At 42.1% G+C, this 20,942-nt stretch overlaps 1 long non-coding RNA gene across 2 annotated transcripts in view; it reads left to right on the forward strand.

The window, feature by feature from the left end:
- Positions 1 to 3,146: 3,146 nt before the first annotated feature.
- The window catches only part of LOC148030586 (uncharacterized), a 69,664-nt gene continuing 51,868 nt past the window's right edge, over positions 3,147 to 20,942 (forward strand). For both annotated transcript variants that reach the window (XR_015692235.1, XR_015692236.1), the window contains exon 1: positions 3,147 to 3,394. This is a non-coding gene — a long non-coding RNA (uncharacterized LOC148030586). The remainder of the gene's footprint in view (positions 3,395 to 20,942) is intronic.

Genomic DNA, 20,942 nt, shown 5'->3' on the forward strand with positions numbered 1-20,942 from the left:
AGAGAGAGAGAGAACAAGGAGAGGGAGATAGAGAGAAGGAAGAGAGGAGAGAGGGAGGGAGAAGAAAGGGGGGAGAGAAAGAAAGAGAGAGAGAAATATAAAATTTAAAAGAAAGAGAGAAAATAAAAAAATTTAAAGAGAGAAGAAGAAGAAGAAAAAAAGGAAAAAAGAGGACAGGGAGAGAGAGAGAGAGAGAGAGAGAGAGAGAGAGAGAGAGAGAGAGAGAGAGAGAGAGAGAGAGAGAGAGAGTATATTAACGTCTCTAAAAGGACAATGTGGCCTATGAGACCAAAGCAATACATACAATGATGGTGTGTTTCTCATCTGGAACGAGAAAAGATGAAAACATGCCTATAAGGCTGAAAAAATGAAATAGTGTCCTATAAAAGGGATACATGTCAATGATCTAAAAGTGAAAGTAGAAAAAAGAAAACTCTCCATCAATGAGATGTTTGTCCTCTAAGGAGGTGTATCTTTGCATGGCTGAGGCATCTTGGCATCTGTCTCCTGTGGCGCTCAATGATGGCTTTAATTTGTTTGTGGTGTGGATGTCTAGGCCTTCGTCCGGGTGGATGTGGGCGCCTAGACTAGCTAAGTGCCACTGCTCTATCCAAAGGAACACCTACAGAAGATGAGGTCCAATGATGATGTACTCATGTAGGCTGTGTGGCAATAGTGGTGGTATCTGCCATACTCTGTCGTGTATCAGTGAAAAAGTCAGTGACTACTCTCTGTCTATGTGAGCCGAGCTATGGGGGCCTCCTACTCCATAGAATTGTTGCTCTGCGCCTCTGGAGCTCGAAGAGGAAGAATCCCAAGCATCTTTGATCCTCAAACTGCATGATACGTGTCAGGGGTCAAAAACCCTCTCGAAACAGATAGTGGTATCTACCTCATATATCATAATATACAATGCATCGGTAGATGTAGTGTTCCTCTGTCTTTGGCTCTCTGTCGCATAGTGGGCATATGCGTTCCTCTGTTTGTATACCCTCCCATCTGCCTGTCTCAATCCTCAGGTGGTGGGATGAGGTGTGGATATGACCAATAATTGTGCGTAGTCCATGAGGCAGCTGTGTGTCCATGTAATTGGGTTGGGTGATGAAACCATCCTCAGATACCTGAAGGAAGTGGATCTGGTAGTGTGCCATCCTCATGCCATGGGGGGAGGGGGGTCAGATCTAGGTCTTCTCCGTATCTAACTTCAGTATGTCTGCTCTGATTAGCTTAGGTCAAGTGTAGGGCAATCCAGGCTATAGTCAAAGGGGGGTAGTCTGTCAATCTGCAGCCCATGTAGACTCATCCATGTATTCATCTGAGCATACCAACAATGTCTGTCACCATCTACTACTAGTTGTCTAGAAGAGGCCAGAGCTAGCCGTGGGTATCTATCTTGGGGGAGCTCCCATAGTCTATGTATGAAAGTCACTGCCTGGACCAAGGCCTCAGCCACCATGGGTGATGCTCCCAACTCAGCTTTGATAATCTCATGTGGGGTCGAGCTCTTCGCTCGTATCATACGTGAGATCATCATGACCGGTGGTCTTTCCGTATGCTCCCACCCGTCATAGTATTCTTTCTCTGGTCCATCCTGGTCTCCCAAAGGCTGTCTCCTTGTGTGAAAGAGACTCAGACCCCAAATAGTTGCCCCATATAGGAGTGTGGGTGTAACCAGGGTGTCAAAAAGCCACAATTTGATGCGCGGCTCATGAAATTGTATGTGAGCACATTGCCTCTTCAATGCACCTAAGGCTGCATATGCTTTTGTCAAACGAGCCTTTGATGTCTTTCTCCAAGAGAAATGTGGTCCCTTCAATGTGACCCCCAAATAGACATACTGCCTAACCATCTCCACGGGCTCTCCATCAAAAGTAAACTGGTGCTCAGCTCTTGTCACCCAAGCAAGTGAAGTGTTAAATACCATAACTTTAGTTTTCCCAAGGTTCACCTTAAGATCTCTGTCTCTGCAAAAAGCTGATAATGTATCCAAGTGTCTATTTAGTCCCTCAGGTGAGTCAGATATAAGTACAATATCGTCGGCATAAAGCAATAATGGTATCAGCACTCCAGCTAGGTTGAAAAGAGAGGAGAAAGGGGAGGAGAAGAAAAGGGAGGAGAGAGAGGGTGAGAAGAAGAAGAAGAGAGAGAATATGAATATAAAAAGAGAGAATTATATATAGGAAAAATATAAAATTTACATACTTTAAGAATGACTGAGGGGAAGAGAGAGAGAGAGAGAGAGAGAGAGAGAGGGAGGGAATTGAGGGGAGAGAGAGAGGAGAAAAAAAAGAAACAAAGAGAGAAAAGAGGAGAGAGAAAGAGGATAAATGGATTGTTGAGAGAAGTTGGTAGCATGGCAACCGCGAGGCGACCTAGCATTTCGTGCACGTGGAGCTAGTTTATAATATTAGAATAATCTTTTATATCCAAAATACATTGAAAGTATCTTTTTTGTATTCCTTACTTTGCATGTGACTTGCTTTTGATACAAATAAATCAAAATACACTCTATTCTAAAATGTTTACAAAAATAGTACTTTATCTTTTCTAATAAACACATAAAAAATATATCTATTGCGCATATGTGCATGCAAAGTCCTTGCATTAATACGCACATACAAAATATAGTGCTTCTAGCAATATTTTTCCATGTTAAAGAGTACATAAGTTCTACGCACAAAATTGCGCACTCCAAAAGTAATAATTTTGCTTAAGTCATTTAATTGTTTGCTCATCACATCACAATATATGTATATTATATTTTCATCTATTTGCCAAACATAATGCGATCAATATCGTACGCACATGTTCACACAATAAGCCATAGATAATACAACAAATAGACAAAATCCACATTAATACAATTCAATAAAATATCATAATAAATATAAAATTCCAATAAAAACCCATGTTAAACATAATTCCATAACATTTTATTCCTTGTATGTGAAAGAATGCTAATTGATCTTATGCCCACTCATACTTTTTACACCTAACAAAGTAAAATTCTTTTAATTAAACTTCTCCAATCCATTACTCTTTATTATGTTATATTATATATACCTTTCGATACGAAGACCTTTTTGGCATCACTCTATATCTTATCTCGATTAACGTTCCACACAAGAACTTTACATATTTTCTCTTTCTGTCTCTCTCTCTGCCCCCCGCCCCGCCCCGACACCCCCTTCTTCCTCTCTCTCCTTCTTTACATCTCTTTTGTTAATTATGAAAGAGCAACAACGGCAGGCGAAGCAGCCATCGCCCTGCGAGGTGGAAGCCTTGAAGAAATGCTTGGAAGAATTTGATGGTGACGTCTCCAAATGCAAGGACCACATCGAAGCTTTCAGGTCCTCCTGCTCTTTACCTTCCCGCAGAATGCCCACAGAGACAGGTACTCTTACAGCCCAACAGTGTCTCAAGCATGATATTACAGCAAAAACAAGAGAGAAGAACACACGATGTATTTAAACAGTCAGTTGTAAACCGATTACAGTGTTGTAAATTTCTTAACACCTGATTTGTTACCAATTACCCCGCGAGGGTAGGGTAGGCTATAGGGGATCTAGACTTTGATTCTTTCCTTATCAACCATCAAATTTAGCACAAGAGAAATAAACACCAGCAGAGGACAATACTCCGGCACATGCTTGGTTTTAGTTCTGCAACTTCTTTGGCTTTCTGATGACGTGATTGGGAATGCCACTTGGAATTGTGATAGGACTGTACATCAATATTGATATTGTGGATGTTCTCTCTTTTGTGTCACATTTGTTGGATTTGCTGACAGGGGAGCGATTGTGGATGTTCTCTCTTTGTGTCACATTTGTTGGATTTGCTGACAGGGGACTTTTCAAAGACGCACGCATATGAATCCTATAAGAAGCCATAGATGCAATGGTAGGTGATGCGATGGCAATATGAGAGAAATAACCCTAACAGTGCACATAGTGTTTGTAGAGAGTAACCATTCATCATGATACTTAAATGGAGATCTATCTCCTACATGTGCTTTATGACATGCTAATGGATGAAGGGGGTAGTGCTTCTTTTGCTGGGTGGTTGGCCCCTTCTCCATGTCCTTCTCCTCATTCTTGGTCTTCTTCCCTTCTTCTTAGCAACCACATCTTAAAATGACCCCCTATCATTGGTTTAGTTGGATACTAGTGTATAGTTCATGCAAAAGAGCAAAGAGGATATAAGCTTGCACAAGAATGTAGACAGTGTCATGTTCGCCCAGTTGTGGACATCTTTGGATAAGTAAGAGCAAGGTGTGGGTCTAATGTGGGCTCCAGCTCTTGAACAAGTATGCTCTGATACCATGTCAAAATAAGTGATGGTGTAGAGAGACAATAGGGTTTGTGGGGAGTAACATAGAGTGTGTATGGCAAACATTGAGAGAGAAAAGAAACTTAGAAATATAAGAAGAAGATGGTGATGATGCACTAAATCATGCTATGAGAAGAAAAGCTGACATAGCAGAGCTAAAGCTTAGAAGATAACTACATTGTCTTGTATGGATCAGGCGACAACACCTTTGGGAAATTTGCATAGTGAAGGGATCTAAACGTAGTCCTCCGGGCAATGGGCTATCAAAGTAATCACTTGGAAGGTAAAAGATAACTGTTGAGGGAGTGAACTGTAGTCATTTGATGTCGTTAGGGATGTGGAAGATGATCACCAATTGTCGAAAGAGCAAACCGCAATTCTCTGATGCCGAGGAGTGACTTGGGCAACAAAACACAGAGTGCTGGAGCTGTCAAACGTAGGGAGAGCAGCCCAAATGTTGATGACAGGTGGATAATGATGACGCCAAATGATGGAGGTGTTGCGCTAAGAAATGCACTTAGCCACTCTCAAAATATGTTTATTTTAGGCTTATTTTAGCTAAAACCCTAAAATGAAGAGCGGATTGAGAGTTAAGTGAAAGAGGATCTAGAACCCTAATTTTCTATAAATAGACAGCCAGCCCTCTACTCTTTTTCAATCTCGTTTTTGCACATTTCAGGTGTTTCAGCTTGTTGTCCACATCCCGTTCGTGGAGGATATCTTAGCTGAAGCTGTCCATTGTTGTCTCCATCAGTTGGCGCTTGATTTCTAGTCCTCTTTACGCAGTTTAGAGCTGATTCTAGCCAGGCAATTGTTAATCCTGTGTAGACTTGCTACCGTACAATCTGCTATGTTATCATAGTCCTGTTACCTGCGTTTTTGGTCTTTCTCTCTTGCAAGCTGTCCTGCCTACGTTTTTTGTCTTTCTCTCTCCTGCAGGTTGTCTTGCTTGCGTTTTTAGTCTTTCTCTCACATGCTATCTGCGTTTTTAGTCTTTCTCTCTCCTCATTGTTGTTTGCATCAAATCCAGCGTCTCATTGCTGCGTTTGTTGGTGTTTGACATTCAGAGGTTGCCTTGCTACGATTCGGGATCCATTCAGAGTATGACACACTCTCGAGCTCATTACCCTTGTCCTGATCCTTGAGATACAGGAGTTTGAGGTTCAGCATTCATTCACTACATAGTGTGCTTATTGCATGAGTATCGTATTATTCAATAGTTATATCACTTCATTTATTTATTGTTTTCATTGTCTCTGAGTTACTCTAACCCTAACTGTGTTTTTTTATTAATCTGTGCTTTGTCGTACGGTTTGTGTTTATGTTTCTGTGTTAGGGCATTTCTTTACATGGTATCAGAGCTTGGTACTCTCTGAGAAACCTAGGCCTTTGATCTGAAAGCTCTACACAAGAAGCAAGAACTACAATAGGTTGAAATGACTTCGAACACAACAACATCAATTCAGTCTCCAAAACCAACTATGCTGAGAACCGAGCGAGAGTGGGCCGATCAGCTTGCTCCACAAAGTTGCGACATGGTGGAAGACACTTCTAATTACGTGGAAGAAAAGCTAGGCAAGCTGATCTCTGAAGAATACAAGCTGATCATAGCTTGTAGAGAAAGAAGATCGAGGAGCTCGATTGAAGGATTACTCTTCTAGAAAAGCTTCTAAATGAAGGTATGTATGAATTTCTCTCTTTAGATGTTGCACGTAAATATGATGATGTTATAGGCCGTCGAGACGTCCATCAGGGATGGGCTGCCCTCTTGGAGAACAAGACCCGGAGTATGTTTCTTTCTTTCATCCTCTTCCGTCCACTCTAGTGCAAAGTACTTTAGATTCGTCTTTTGTTCCTTCTTCTTTTACCTCTTCTACTTCACAATATTATGGTAGAGATCATGTGGAAGAAATAGTTCAGTTTGTTGACTACAGAAAATGTCCTCTTGAGGACCAATTTCTGCATGTTAATACATGTTGTGGGGATTATAAGAAAAAGCCAGGTACCTCTTCTTCTACCCTTCCTTCTTTTCCGTGTACTTCACAAAACTAGAATGAATTTGGTGTTGCTTTTTCTTCATTGTATAGTGCATCATCATCTTCACATTTTTATTTCTAATCATTAAATAATAAAAATGAACAAAATGTATTTGCAACCATATATCTCATTTTCAAAACCCACCCATTTCACCACATTCATCCGTTGCTTCTCCACTTCCATTCACACCATTCACTTTTTCATTTCAGACACCTTATGTCGCACCGCACATCACACCGGGGGGTTATGGAAATATAGGCATATCCTTTAGGACCTCATCCTTACCTTTGCCGGGTGGTGTTCCACCTACTTTACACACTCTTTCAGGATCATTGCAGCCTGGGTATCCCCCCCAGTCTCTCGCGAGTGTGGATCAGTTGACTCCATAGCTTGCCTTCATGGCTTTACCTAGTGGATCTTCTAGTCATATTGCTATGCCCTAGCCTCACTTTGGATAGGGCTTCCGTGTCCTAGTGCCTCCACCTACACTGGCACCTTATGGAAACATTGATGTTCCAGTGCCTCCGCCTCAATCGGCACTCATTGGACACTCACAACCTACTTTTGCCTACCCATCTTTTCCCCCTCCTCCTTATCAGACACATCCAGCTCCACCATCTTATTGAAACCAGCCTTCCTTCTTGGAATGGGTGGTGATAACCTGATTTAAGAGTTAATTACATCAATAAATAAATGCACATAAAATGAAATACACACTTTACCATAACATTCTTGGACAGTAGACACCCTGTTGGCCCCAAAATTGGCGCCCTTTGTAGTATTTTTTTAGCTTCATTCAATTGAAAGGAGTATAACTTGAGATTCTTCAATCTCCTCCTGCTAACCAATTGCTCTTGCTGTCATAAATGATCAGCAAGGCTTTTGGGTCATTTGCCCCTTGATTCACCCAGGACTTCTTCTCCAATTTAACCCTTGGCTAGCCAAATGCTGCCCCAAATCAATTTGGGATGGGCCGGCTCCTGAAATCCCTTGATAATCTTCAATTATCAACTGCTGATTTCAGTCCCTTGAGCCTTTAATCTCTGGCATGGATCCCAAGGTGGTTACTAAATCCTAATTTCTGCTGCAAATTAGGGTTTACTATAGAAATTACACATCAACCCACCAAAAAATGACTGAAATCTTCTCCAAATGGCTGAGAATTGCTGAGAATGGCTGAGCATAGGCTGAAGGAGATGAGAAAATGCTATAGAGAGAAAATTCTGACATTTGTCGCGAAGAATTGATCAAAATCAGCTGCTGCCCTGCTGTTCCAGCCCCAAACGGATGCACCAACAACAATAGGAGCATTAGAGACTGTGATCTTCAGGAGAAAGTGCATCAGCAGCAATTGCCAACTTTCCAGGGTCAAGAATATGCAATCTCCATCACCAAAATGGTCTCCAATGACTGGGAAATGGCCCCAAAAGCTGGCAGCCACAGTCCAACACCTCTTCCCAACAGCTCCAAAATGAAAAAACGAGATTTCCCTCTCCCTTCAGCCCTATTTAGCCTTTCCTCCACTTGCATGGGAAAGTTTTGCCAAGTGGTAGCTTTCTTAATCTATTTTCAGTAATTTCCAGCCATTTAATTAATTGTCAGAATTAATTAATTCTGAAAATTAATTCAACCCTTAATCCATGCCCAAAAAATTGACCTTGCCGATCCAAAAATTAATTGGCTAGGCCATTTGCAACCCAAAGTGGTCCCATGTTTTAATTGACCCTTGGACAAGCATTAATCCATTAATTAATGCCTAGTCCCTAGTGTCACCATTGACACTTAATGGCCAATTAATGGTCCTAGGGGCAAACTGACATCAAAATTCACCTATTTACCTAGAATCTAACAAGTGTAACTTGTTACAACTTTTGCCTTTGACACCGATCTTTTTCACAGGGTCCTTCGTCCTTCAATCGTGAAAAAGTAGCTTGCACCTCACATGTGCAACACATGCGCATCTTTTAATTGCACATTTGATTAATCCTTTAATCAAATGTCAATTAAATATAAGCAAAGCATCAAACTTTCACGTCCTCGTGACACTTATCCTCCACAATCTTATCCCCCACATCCATCTTACCCTACCTACACGACACCTCATGGTTCTAGCTTATCTTTTGCCAAGCATGAATTTAATGACAAAACTCATTTTAATGGGTCAAACCCGATTCCGCACTTGTTCCATACAAGGTTGTCCGCTCATGGAAGGCTAGGAATGCCTCCGCTATTGTCGAGTTGATGCACGGCTTATTGCCTGAGTTTCATTCTCAACTTCAGCATTTTGACTTAACGTCAGAGCGATGGGCATACTTGACTGACCGCTATGCGGCTCGGGATAGAACCCATCATATTAATCTTGACCATGAGTTTTAGTTTTTCAAAATCACTGACCGGGATGACTTGAAAGTCAAGTTGACTGAGTATTGGCGTCTCCTCGCTGAATTCTTCACTATGGGGACTGCTAAGTTCTCTGACGATCAGGTCACATTGTTTCTAAACAAATCCCCAGGAAATACTTCCATTTTGTGGAAGGCATAGTTTAAAAACCTACCATGCCTATATTCTATGAATTCGAGTGTCAGCTGTTACGTTACGCACGGTTGTTCGATCAGTTTCATATGAATTTCTCTTCAGAGGGGACTCTTATTACTCATTCTCAAAAAGGGCAACAAGGGAAGGGAAAATAAAACTAAATCTCCACTCAAAATTAAAATCAAAAGCAAAATCCATTCGGGAAATCACAAGAAACATCCCTATCTCTCAAACTTGGGTGGCAGAATGTATCTAAGAAGAATAGATATTGTTAACATTGTCAAAAGACTGGCCATTTTGACGATGAGTATCGATTAAAGGCAAGAGGCACAACACCAAAACTGAAGTCTCAAACCTCCACCCCTCAGTCGAGCAACCCCCAGCAGGGGAGGCAGGGTGATGGCAAGGGGCAGTTTAAAGGTCAGACTCATACTGTCACCGCTCAGCCATCTGAATCGACAACGTTCTCAACTCCAGAGGGCTTGGCTGATTGGCCCGCAAAGGCCCACATTGTCTCCATAGAGACATCGGATCCGAGTCTCATCCACATCTGTGAGTTGCTTCTTGATGAGGTTACTGCGGAGGCCCACTCGTTACAGCCGAGCACTGCAGCTCCTGTTTGGATTGTGGACAATGGAGCTACACATCATATGACTCCTATAGTGGAGATTTCTCGTTCTCGAGCCCCTGTTGTCGGACGGGTCCGAGTAGGAAACAACTCCTTGGTCAAGATTCAGGCTCAAGGTTGCATTAGTTTTGCCACTGACAAGGATCCGGATTTGGCTTCGCTGGATAATGTATATCATGTCTCTTAGCTTGGGGTGAACTTGTTATCTGTTCAACAGCTTTGCCGGTTGGGGTGAGCAGTCTTCTTTACAGCAACCACAGTCGAGGTCCTTGACTCTCAGATTGGTTTAGTGATTGCTCGCGATGAGACACAGCCTACTGGCCTATACCACATGACACATTTTCTGACCGAGCCGATAGTTGAAGGTTCTATGTTCCATAGCTTCCAAGCCTTAGCCACATCTCAGGAGCCTACGAACAATGAGCGCCTTTGGCATTTTCGCTTAGGACCTCTTGGTTATGACTCTCTTTATGAGTTGTCTTGCCGTGAGCTGGTTAAGGGCCTTCCACGCTTGAAGCTAGCTCGAGATGTCTGTAAAGCATGTCAGCTCGGGATGCAGCACTGTACCCCATTCCCTCAACAAATCTCACATTGTGCTTAGGCGTCTCTTAGATTGATTCATGTTGATCTTTGTGCGCCGACATCCACTGCCACCTTGAACGGCATGCTGTACTTCTTTTTGATAGTGGATGATCATTCCAGATACATGTGGGTGTACTTTCTTAAGCATAAGTCAGGATGCTTTCATATATTTTTTTGCTTGGGTGCTGCTGGTTCATAATCAGGCTGGTCGTCGTGTCGGTTGCATGAGGAGTGATATCGGTGGTGAGTTCATCTCCCACGAGTTTTCCGAGTTTCTATAGAAGCATGGCATCTCCCACCAGCTCACCTCTATCAACTCCCCCTCTCAGAATGGAGTCATATACCTATTGCTTTGTTGTAGGAAAACTTCTTTGGTTAATTCACACTAGGCCAAATTTAGCTTACTCAGTTAGCATACTCAATCAGTATTTCACAGCACCTAGGATGTCACATTGGATTGCATGTCTTCGTGTGTTGCATTATTTGCAATGTACTTATTCTTATGGCTTGACATATGGTTCTGGTTTATGTTTGCAAGGGTACATTGATTCTAATTGGGCAGGAGATCCTGACACGTGGCGTTTCCATGGCGGCTACCTCTTTACCTTGGGCACGGCTTCCATTTCTTGGTCCAGCCTCGTAAGCCAAAGACGGTGGTGGCTTCCACGGCCGAGGTTGCATACCGAGCTCTCTTCGATGGCACCACCGAGACCATCTATCCAAGGAGTTTATCGGCTGCGCTTCACTTTCCATGTGACTCTCCCACTATTATCTACTATGACAATCAAAGTGCCATTGCCCTTGCTGCGGGCAATCTGATCATCACACCACGGACACGACATATGGGAGTCCACTTCCACTTTTCCAAAGAGCAGGTTGAGCTAGGGACTATTCGCCTAGAGTTTGTGCAATCATTAGATAATTTTGTAGATATCTTGACCAAAGCGGTGAACCGGCTGGTTATTCAGTACCTGCTGCTACCCAGAATCGGCTTGGGTATGTTGAGAAACCCTTCACCCTTCACCCGCAGTTTGCGTTTAGGGTTTGCAGCCCCAAAAAGAGGCGCCATCCTAGACTGACTGTGCCTATTTATAGGCCACTCTCTCATTCATTCCTTATGGCTGATTCATTCAGTCCGTCACCTCTTCTCTCCAGCCTCTCCACTACCCTCACACCCCTTCAGGAGGACATTGTGGTTCGTGGTTCGTGGCTGTCTTCATCATCTTCCTTGTGCTACGACACCCTTGTTCCCTTGTATCACATTGACTCCATGATTCAGGTCTTTATCATTCCATTCATCAGAGTTTCTTCTCTCTTCTCTTCTCTTCTCCATGTTTGCCGAGTTCACTCCGTGTTTCTCCTCGCTAACCCTACTGTCTCGCTAGTACGTCATCTTTTGACATGGTATCAAAGCTGGATCTTCTCACCTAGCAGCGAAAATCCTCCACTCCAATGAAAGCAAGGACCGGTGGCGGGTTCGGCATCTACTTCTCTTTTTCTTCCGCTGCATCAAAATCTCGTTTTTGCAGATTTCAGGTGTGTTATATTAATAAGGTAAATTACAGGAAACAGGCACGAGGGATGACCATCCGGGGGCCTTGGGCGCCCGAACGGGGTTTAGGGGAGCCTAGAATTAAAGAGAGTCCAGGAATAGTGGGACTCACCAACAAAGTGACGGCTGGCAATTGGATCACGATGAGAGTTGCTAGCAATAACTAGGCAAGGCTGGGAGGAAAAAAAGATCTCATGCCCTTTGAGTGTTGTACTGTATTCCTCTAGAATTTGGCTTCATCTTTTCAGTTGCTTAACATTGGTATCAGAGCTGCCATCGCATCTTGCTGGAGTCTTCGGGTCCTGATCTTGCTAGTTATTCACGAAGTCTTTTCCAAGCGTTTTCGAGGGTCAGGTGATTAAGTGCAAGGGCCAGGCGATTTGATGGACACGTCATCCGTCAGTCGTTTAAAGTCGCTGCAGGAAGTTGCAAGCCGTGGTCCTGTGACGTCACGAAAAGTATGACACGCAACAGGGAGACGAAACGTGTGAGGCGACTGCTGTAAGTCGTAACGTAAAGCGTGAGATGGTACTTCAAGTCCTACACGTCACACGGCTGTCTTCGAAGAGCAGTTTTACAACAAATTCGTCTCCATTCGACTGAAGCCAGGAGTTAAATTCGTTACCAGTTGACTGACGTCAGCCAGACCCGTTTTATACATGGAAGATATACTGGTGGTTCACGTGATTGTTCCGTTTCTGCCAAAGAACTTCATTTCCAGCGTGACTGGTTTAGTCCGGGAAGACAAAAATTGTTTCTTACTCTTTGGGCTTATTAATAAAATCAGCAACAGTTGCCCTGTCATTTTAACCAGGGAAGTACTTTACTTTGCATGCAAATTTCTTATCTTTGCTTTCCAATTCCAGTGTATTAATGGCAGAAAAAGGGAAAGAGGGAGTAATGGAAGGTTGTAGTTTTGGGGACCACCCTATGGTAGATCCCCATGAAATGGAGATGCAAGAAGAACAGTGGGAAGAATTCTTTGCTACATGAGAACAATTTGATGATCTTACTGCTCGTGTGTAGGCTCAGGGGGTTCAAATGGAAATTTTAACTCAAACACTCACCGAAATAAAATCTCAATTAACTTTACTACTAGAAAGGGATAAAAATAAGATAGAAACCTCGGATATCCCATCTTCATCGAAAGATTTGGATGTGACTATGCGAGATCCTAAGGAACCCCACCACAAGTTGAGGGATAATCCAGTTCTAAAAGATATGAAACCCCCTCAGTTTCACGGGGAGGAAAAAGATAGAAATAAAGATACAATCTTTAATTTTCTCCAAAAATGGGAAGATTTACATAAATTTAAAAATACTCCACCACATCTCCAAGCATTGGAGGCTAGTTTAACTTTGGGGCCCAAAGCGTATAAATGGTGGCGAACTTTAAAGGAGGCAAATAAAATACCTGAAACTTGGGCTCAATTTGAATCCGTCTTTTTGAAAGAATTCCTTTCTGAAAATGAAATGGAAAGAAACTGGGAAGATTGGGATCATGTCAGACAAAAGGGAAGACCCCTGCTGACATATTTGGAGGAATATCGTGAGATAATCCTCTAATTGGAAGGAATTGATGAATTTCAAAAGACAAGAGGATTCATTAGGGGACTAGATAAGGCCTGTAAAAAGGAAGTAAAAAGGAGTTCACCTAAGACGCTGGAAGAGGCAATTAAATTTGCATTAATCAATGAAGATAGTACGCGTCCAGGTACACTCACTAGTCTCACTGATACGGAGCCCAAGTCTAAGGAATTGGAAACCTCAAAACCTTTTGAAAAGAAACAATATGTAAGGCCAAAGTGAAGTCTAGACGACTTTGATAAGGCCAAAAAAGAAAAGCTGTGTTTCAATTGCCTATCCCCTAACCATGCTGCTAGGAATTGCCCTCAAAGGAAAAAGAGGGAAGACAAAGGAAAGGATAAGGACAAGGACAAGAGAAAAGAAAAACAAATCCATGTAGTGCAGACCTTAGAATTAAAGGGGCATGAAAGGTATAAATCTTTAGAGGTCTTGCATATGGATGTACAACACAAGTGTTGTATGTCAACTTCTATGTGGCAGCCTACCTTTGGGCCACATGATTTAGTTTTAGAGTGCATGGATTGATAGCTGGAAAGCGGGTTAGAGTCATGATTGATGAATCTGCTACACATAATTTTATAAATTATGCACTTGTCAAAAAATTGAAACTTCCTTAACAAAAGAGTGGGCATCAATATGTTGTTCGTATGATGCAAGGTCAAGATAATAAAATATGGGATACAATGGTATCCAATTTGGAAATCGAGATTCAAGGATATAAAGATAAACTTGATTTCCAAATTATGAACATGGAAAGAGCTGATATTGCTCTAGGGAGGGAGTGACTATGGGGATTGGAACCATCCTTAAAACGTAGTTATCATCATAATACACTGGAATTTGAAAGGGATGGTAAGACTTTTGTCATTCAAGGTGAACATGAAGTATCTGATAATTCTTTGTTGTGTTCCACTGAGGTTCAGAAGTTGATAAAGAAGGAAGCTTGTGAGGTATATATGTTATGGTCTCTTCCTGTACAAAACACTTTTACTTTCTGTAATATAAAGCAACAATTTTCTTATGTTTGTGAGTTGAATGTAAATAATGAATTAAGTAGTTTGTTAGATGAATTTAAAGATGTGTTTCCTTCTGATTTACCTAGTGGCCTTCCACCAGATAGGGGTGAGATAAATCACCCAATTGACACAAATAAGGATACACACCCTATTTCTAAACCACCGTATAAGTTAAGTGAAACACAGCACCAAGAAGTTGAAAGACAAATTAAGGATTACCTTGATAAAGGATTTACACAACCCAGTAATTCACCTTGGGCTTCGTCAATTTTATTAGTAAAGAAAAAAGATGGTTCTATGCGACTTTGTGTTGATTATAGAGCACTTAATAAAATAACGGTGAAGAATAAAATTTCTATGCCCAGAATGGAAGATCTTTTTGATCAATTACAAGGGGCAAAATTCTTCACAAAGATAGATTTAAGATCAGGCTATCACCAAGTAAGAATTAAGGCACAAGATGTTCCTAAGACAGCATTTCGCACTAGATATGGGCATTATGATTTTTTGGTGATGCCTTTTGGCCTTACTAATGCACCAGCTACCTTTATGAAGCTGATGAATAGTGTGTTACGGCCCTATCTAGGACATTTTGTAGTAGTCTTTTTGGATGATATCTTGATCTTTAGTAAATCAAGAGAAGAACATTTGGAACACTTACAATTAGTATTCCAACTGTTAAGAACACATTCCCTTTATGCGAAGAAAACTAAATGTGAATTCTTTGCACAAGAGGTCAAATATTTGGGGCATATTATCTCGAAAGAGGGAATCAACATGGATCCAGAAAAAGTAAGGGTAATTATTGAATGGCCATCTCCAAGGAACCTGGAAGAGCTGCAGATCTTCCTAGGTTTATCTGGATTTTATCGTAGATTCATACGAGATTATGCCAAAATAGCTGTTCCAATGACAGACCAACTTAAAGGGAAAGGAAAAAGTTTTAATTGGGGAACAGACCAAAATGAAAGTTTTCAAAAACTTAAGGTAGCTATTGCTACAGCTCCAGTACTATTAATTGTGGATCCCAATAAACCATTTGTGGTTGAAGCTGATGCCAGTGATAAGGCGATAGGCGCGGTCTTATTACAAGAAGGTCGACCAGTTGCTTTTGAAAGCAAGAAATTGGACCGTGCAAAACAGAATTATTTTGTTTATGAGAGGGAGCTATATGCAATAGTAGATGCAATGAAGAAATGGAGGCCCTATTTGTACGGTGCCAAACTTTTGATTTTATCGGATCATGAAAGCATTAAGTGGCTTAATGATCAACCGGATTTACATGGGCGTAAAGCCAGATGGGCTGAACTCCTCCAAGAGTTCGACTATGAGATAAGATATAGAAAAGGAAAGTATAATATAGTAGCTGATGCACTTAGCAGAATGCCCATCATAAATGAATTGAATTTTACTTAGTTCTCTTCCTACTTGCTTGAATCTTTAAAAGGGAAATGCCAGGTTGATCCGGCATATTCCAATATATGGGAAGTAATAAGAAATGGGGATCCAAATGAAAGTGCTTCTACTGAGGAAGGAATATCTGAGGATGTTCAACAAGGAAATGGAGCATCAGGGGTTGCTCAAACCGGATTCAAGTGGAAGAAATTTACCATTGATAATGGTTATTTACTCTACAAGGGTAGGATATGTGTCCCGAAAGATAAAGAAATAAGGCGCCAGATACTCTTTGAGTGTCATGATACCTCTAGCGCGGGACATCTAGGAGTTAATAAGACTTATAGTCTTATTAAAAGGCAATTCTATTGGCCTGGAATGAATAAGGATGTTCTTGACTATGTGGTCAAATGTAATAAATGCCAGGTTAATAAAGCTGAAAGATTGAAAATGGGGGGACTTCTCCATCCACTAGAGTTTCCTTCAAGAAAATGGGAGAGTATCTCCATGGATTTTATTGTTGCTTTACCCAGAACACAGAGGGGGCACGACTCTGTGTGGGTGATTGTGGATAGATTAACCAAAATGGCTAGGTTCATTCCAACTTCAACTGATGTTAAAACACCAGAATTGGCTAGATTGTTCGTAGAGAACATATACTGATTGTATGGCCTTCCAGCAAATATAGTTTCAGATCGGGATAGAAAATTTGATAGTCACGTGCGGTATTTAGGAAGTTGGATACTAAACTTAGCATGAGTACGGCGGATCACCCGCAAACTGATGGGCAAACTGAAAGGGTTAACCAAATCCTTGAAGATATGCTTAGGGCATATGTAAGCAAAAGGCAAACTAATTGGGAAGAGTATCTACCGATAGCAGAGTTTGCATATAATAGTGCCAAGCACTCTTCCACTGGATATAGTCCATTTATGTTAATGTATGGGTTTCAGCCCAGAGCTCCTGCATAAGGAAAAGGTTCAGGCAGCCAATGATTTTTTGGAGGATATGAATAGTATGTTAAAATTTGCTCAAAAAAATATTAAAAAAGCTCAAAATCGAGCTAGAGCATATGCAGATCGTCACCGAAGAGACATCTCCTTTGAAGAAGGAGAATTGGTCTATCTTAAGGTGCCTGAACAAACCAAAACCATGAAAATGGGACAATGTCCAAAGCTTTCACCTAGGTATTGTGGTCCTTTCACAATACTTAAAAAGATGGGAGAACTGGCTTACAAGCTCCAACTACCTGCTGGTAGTAAAATACATCGAGTTTTTCATGTAAGTAAGTTAAGGAAGAAGCTGGGTGATTTGGATAATCTAATCTTAAATGATAACATTGAGGAGCTATTAGATGACCAATCTAATCCACATGAACCAGAAAGAATATTAAATGTTCGTAACAGACGAACAAGGAATACTATTTATCAAGAATGTTTGGTTAAGTGGAAAGATTGTTCAGAAGAAAGCTCAACATGGGAGCGAGTAAGTACCTTAAAGAAAAGGTTCCCAATTTACAGTTAGACCTTTCAAGTATCATTTTCAAGGACGAAACCGATCCTTAAGGGGAAGGAAATGTTATATTAATAAGGTAAATTACGGGAAACATGCACGAGGGATGACCGTTCGGGGGCCTTGGGTGCCCGAACGGGGTTTAGGGGAGCCTAGAATTAAAGAGAGTCCAGGAATAGGACTCACCAACAAGTGACGGCTGGCAATCGGATCACGATGAGAGTTGCTAGCAATAACTAGGCAAGGCTGGGAGGAAAAAAAGGTCTCGTGCCCTTTGAGTGTTGTACTGCATTCCTCTAGAATTTGACTTCATCTTTTTAGTCGCTTAACAAGGTGTTTCAGCTTGCTGCCCATACCCCATTCGTGGAGGACATTTCAGCTGAAGCTATCCATTGCTGTCTTCATCAGTTGGAGTCTGATTTCCAGCCCTCTTCACGCAGTTTGGAGCTGATTTCAGTTAGGCGACTACTGTTCGTGTGTAGACCTGTTGCCGTACAGCCTGCCACATCATCACAGTCTTACTTCCTACGTTTTCAGTCTTTCTCTCTTCTGCAGGCTGTCCTGCCTGCTGCGTTTTCAGTATTTCTCTCTCCTACTGCCTGCGTTTTTAGTCTTTCTCTCTCCTCACCTGGGTTTTTCTACTAGTTGTAGCCTCTTACTGCTGGGCACATCCTCCTTCCACTGGCAGCTCACTTTCAGCCCTTCACATTGCCCTCACACCCCTTGAGGCGGACATTGCGGTTCGTGGTTCATGGTGGTTGACCTCTTCCTTCTTTAGCAAGGCACACTGGTATCCATGGCTTCTTTACCAACAGATGTCTAGACTACTGGGTGCTTCTACTATGGCATCATTGGACACACCATTGATGCTTGTCGACTTCGACCTTTGATCCCCACTACTCCAGAGTATATGCCTCTTCCACCAGGCACTCCTTGTGCCACCTCTCCTTTCTGGGCCACAGAGATCATTCTACATCGGCTATCAGAGTACTATGGTCAAGGCAATAAGACACATCCGATGTGCACCAAGTCCTTTCAAGCACATGGAGGATTGATTGGCGCTACGACCTCCTGGAGATCGTCACAATGCCAGCAGCAGTCTTCTCCCACTTATTTTTAGGTACAGTGGCTTCCACGATCTACGGATCTGCAGTCAGCTCCATCGAGAAACAGTGATTGTTTAATACCGTCTCCTTGTCAGTTTGCTCCTTCGAGAGACAGTGGTTGCTCGATTCCTTCCTCTTCTTCGGCTACCCAGTCTACTTCACTAAGAGATAGCGATTGTTGCCCACCTCTTGCTCATTCTAAGTCCCACTCTTCCCCACCCTTGACTACTCAGGCTCGAGAGGCTACCTTTGGGAGCTCTTCGGCACCCCAAATACCTTCTTGATCACGACTGGTTGCACTTCCTTTGTCATCAGACATTTCAGAGTCCGTGATCCACGAGTTTTTGGATTTCCTATCTACTTCAGAGGGGGATTCAGAGGGGAATGTTATTTCTTTGTCCTCAGAGGGGGCATCTACTTCTTCTTAGACTTCAGTGGGGGCCTCTCCACCTCCCACCGCAGAGGGGGAACCTACTCCCCATGAAGTTCTTCACCCATCCTCTACTTTCTTGGGGTGGCTGTCTTTGACTAGTCATCTCTTCTATTGATACCCAGGATCTTCAGGTACCACCTAGATTGGGACCTTGGAGGTTCAGCCGCGACTTGGTGACAAGGCCTTCGTATTCCTTCCAGCATGGATGTATAGTGACGGGTTTGTCACGGAGATGGAAGCAGACATACGTTATGCGCAGTGAGAGCCAGAGAAAGTGAGAGAGAGTAGAGTAGAGAGTGAGCACGTTTTTAGGTACAATGACGAGTGTGTACCTTTAGGTTTTTAGATAGATATATATGTGTAAGTATAAATGCTAAGGGTATGTTCACATCCAAGCACATTTAAAAGGCACGAGGCCTTTATTCCCAACAATCTCCCGCCTAAATGCAATGTGCCTTAAGAGGAGAAAAAAATCAGCTAAGTGGTAAGTAAAAAGCTGAAATACATATATCTATCCAACTCCCATCATCTATCGGCAATGAGCAAACCGCTCTGCTGGAAGACCCTTCGTGAGAAGGTCTGCAAGGTTATCATCTGTATGCACTTTGATAAGCTCAATGCTTTTGTTGTCAAGTACATCTCTAATGAAGTGGTACTTCACTTGTATGTGCTTTGTCTTTGCATGAAAGATAGGATTCTGTGCTAGCATGATAGCACTCTGACTATCACAATGGAGAACATGTAACTTTGTGATGCCAAGCTCTCCCACTAGACTTGAAAGTCATAAAGCCTCCTTGCATGCCTTAGTGGCAGCCACATACTCTGCCTTTGTAGTAGACAATGCAACACACTTTTGTAGTCTGGAGATCCAAGAGATTGCTTCTCCTGTGAAAGTAAATACATACTCAAAAGTGGACTTCCTCCAGTCCGCATGACCAGCATAGTCTGCATCCGTAAAGCCAACAACAGATGCCTTTTGCTTTCCAAAGCAGATGCATAACTCCTTTGTGCCTTTGAGGTATCTCATAATACCTTTCACTGCATCCCAATGCTTCTTGCCAGGGGTTGCAATGTATTTGCTAACCATTCCCATTGCAAAGGCAATGTCAGGACGTGTAGCAACCATAGCATACATCAAACTGCCAACAACTGAAGCATATAGTATCTTGGCCATTTCAGCCTTCTCATCATCAGATGTAGGGCTGTCCTCTGCACTAAGTTTCACATATGGAGGCAATGGAACCCCAATTGTTTCCCCCCCTCCATATTGAAATGCTGCAAAACTTTGGAGATATACTCCTGCTGAGATAGATAGAGTAAGCTTTTCGATCTATCTTTGAGTATTCGCATGGGCTGAGGTACATGCTGTATATGCTAAAGTGTAAAGATAGAGCCATGCTGAAATTGTAATTGCACACTGCCAATACCTGCAATCTCACATGCATAGTTGTCCCCAAGATGGACAACACCATGTCGACCCCCTGTATAGGTGGAAAACCACTCAAGATGAGGAGTGACATGAAAGGAAGCACCTGAATCAAGAATCCAGGTATGCATGTCATCATCTGTATCTGCAAGTAAAGCATTTGCACCAAAGTGTGAAGAGACAAAGAGTACATCACACCCACTGTCACTTTCATGAGTGACTACATTCACCTCTTCAATTTTGACACTATTCTTAGGTTGACTGCCCTTCTTCTCTTCCTTGCTATCATCTGTCTTCTTACCTTTTCCTTTCTCTTTTTTCCATTTGTAGTAATCACGTTTAAAGTGACCCTTCTTGCCACAATGATGGCATTCAACATCTTTGCCACGTGATTTATTGCATCCCTTGCCATCATATTTGCCCTTTTGTTGTGATCTGCTCCTAGTATGCAAAGCACTGGAAGACTTACTGGATACATTGTTCTGCCAATTCATCTCTTCCATAAGTAGAGCACTCTCTACATCAGCATACAAAAGGATCACATTAGAATTGCTCATAGCAGTCTTGAATGTATCCCAACTCTCTAGTAGAGTGCAAAGCAAGAAAGTAGCCTTAAATTCCTCATCAATCATGAACTTCAAGGCAACCAGCTAGCTGAAAATGGAGTTAGACTCACTCACATGAGTAGAATTGCTGTACCCTCTTTCATACGCAAATCCATAAGCTTTTTCAGCCAATATACTTTCCTTGCAACACTCTTTTGTGCATACAGTTGTTCCAGTCTAGTCCATATAGCATATGCAG

Source organism: Lygodium microphyllum, chromosome 10 (assembly GCF_053477565.2).
Source record: "Lygodium microphyllum isolate KBCC chromosome 10, Lygodium_microphyllum_v1.1.10, whole genome shotgun sequence".
Lineage (NCBI taxonomy): Eukaryota > Viridiplantae > Streptophyta > Polypodiopsida > Schizaeales > Lygodiaceae > Lygodium > Lygodium microphyllum.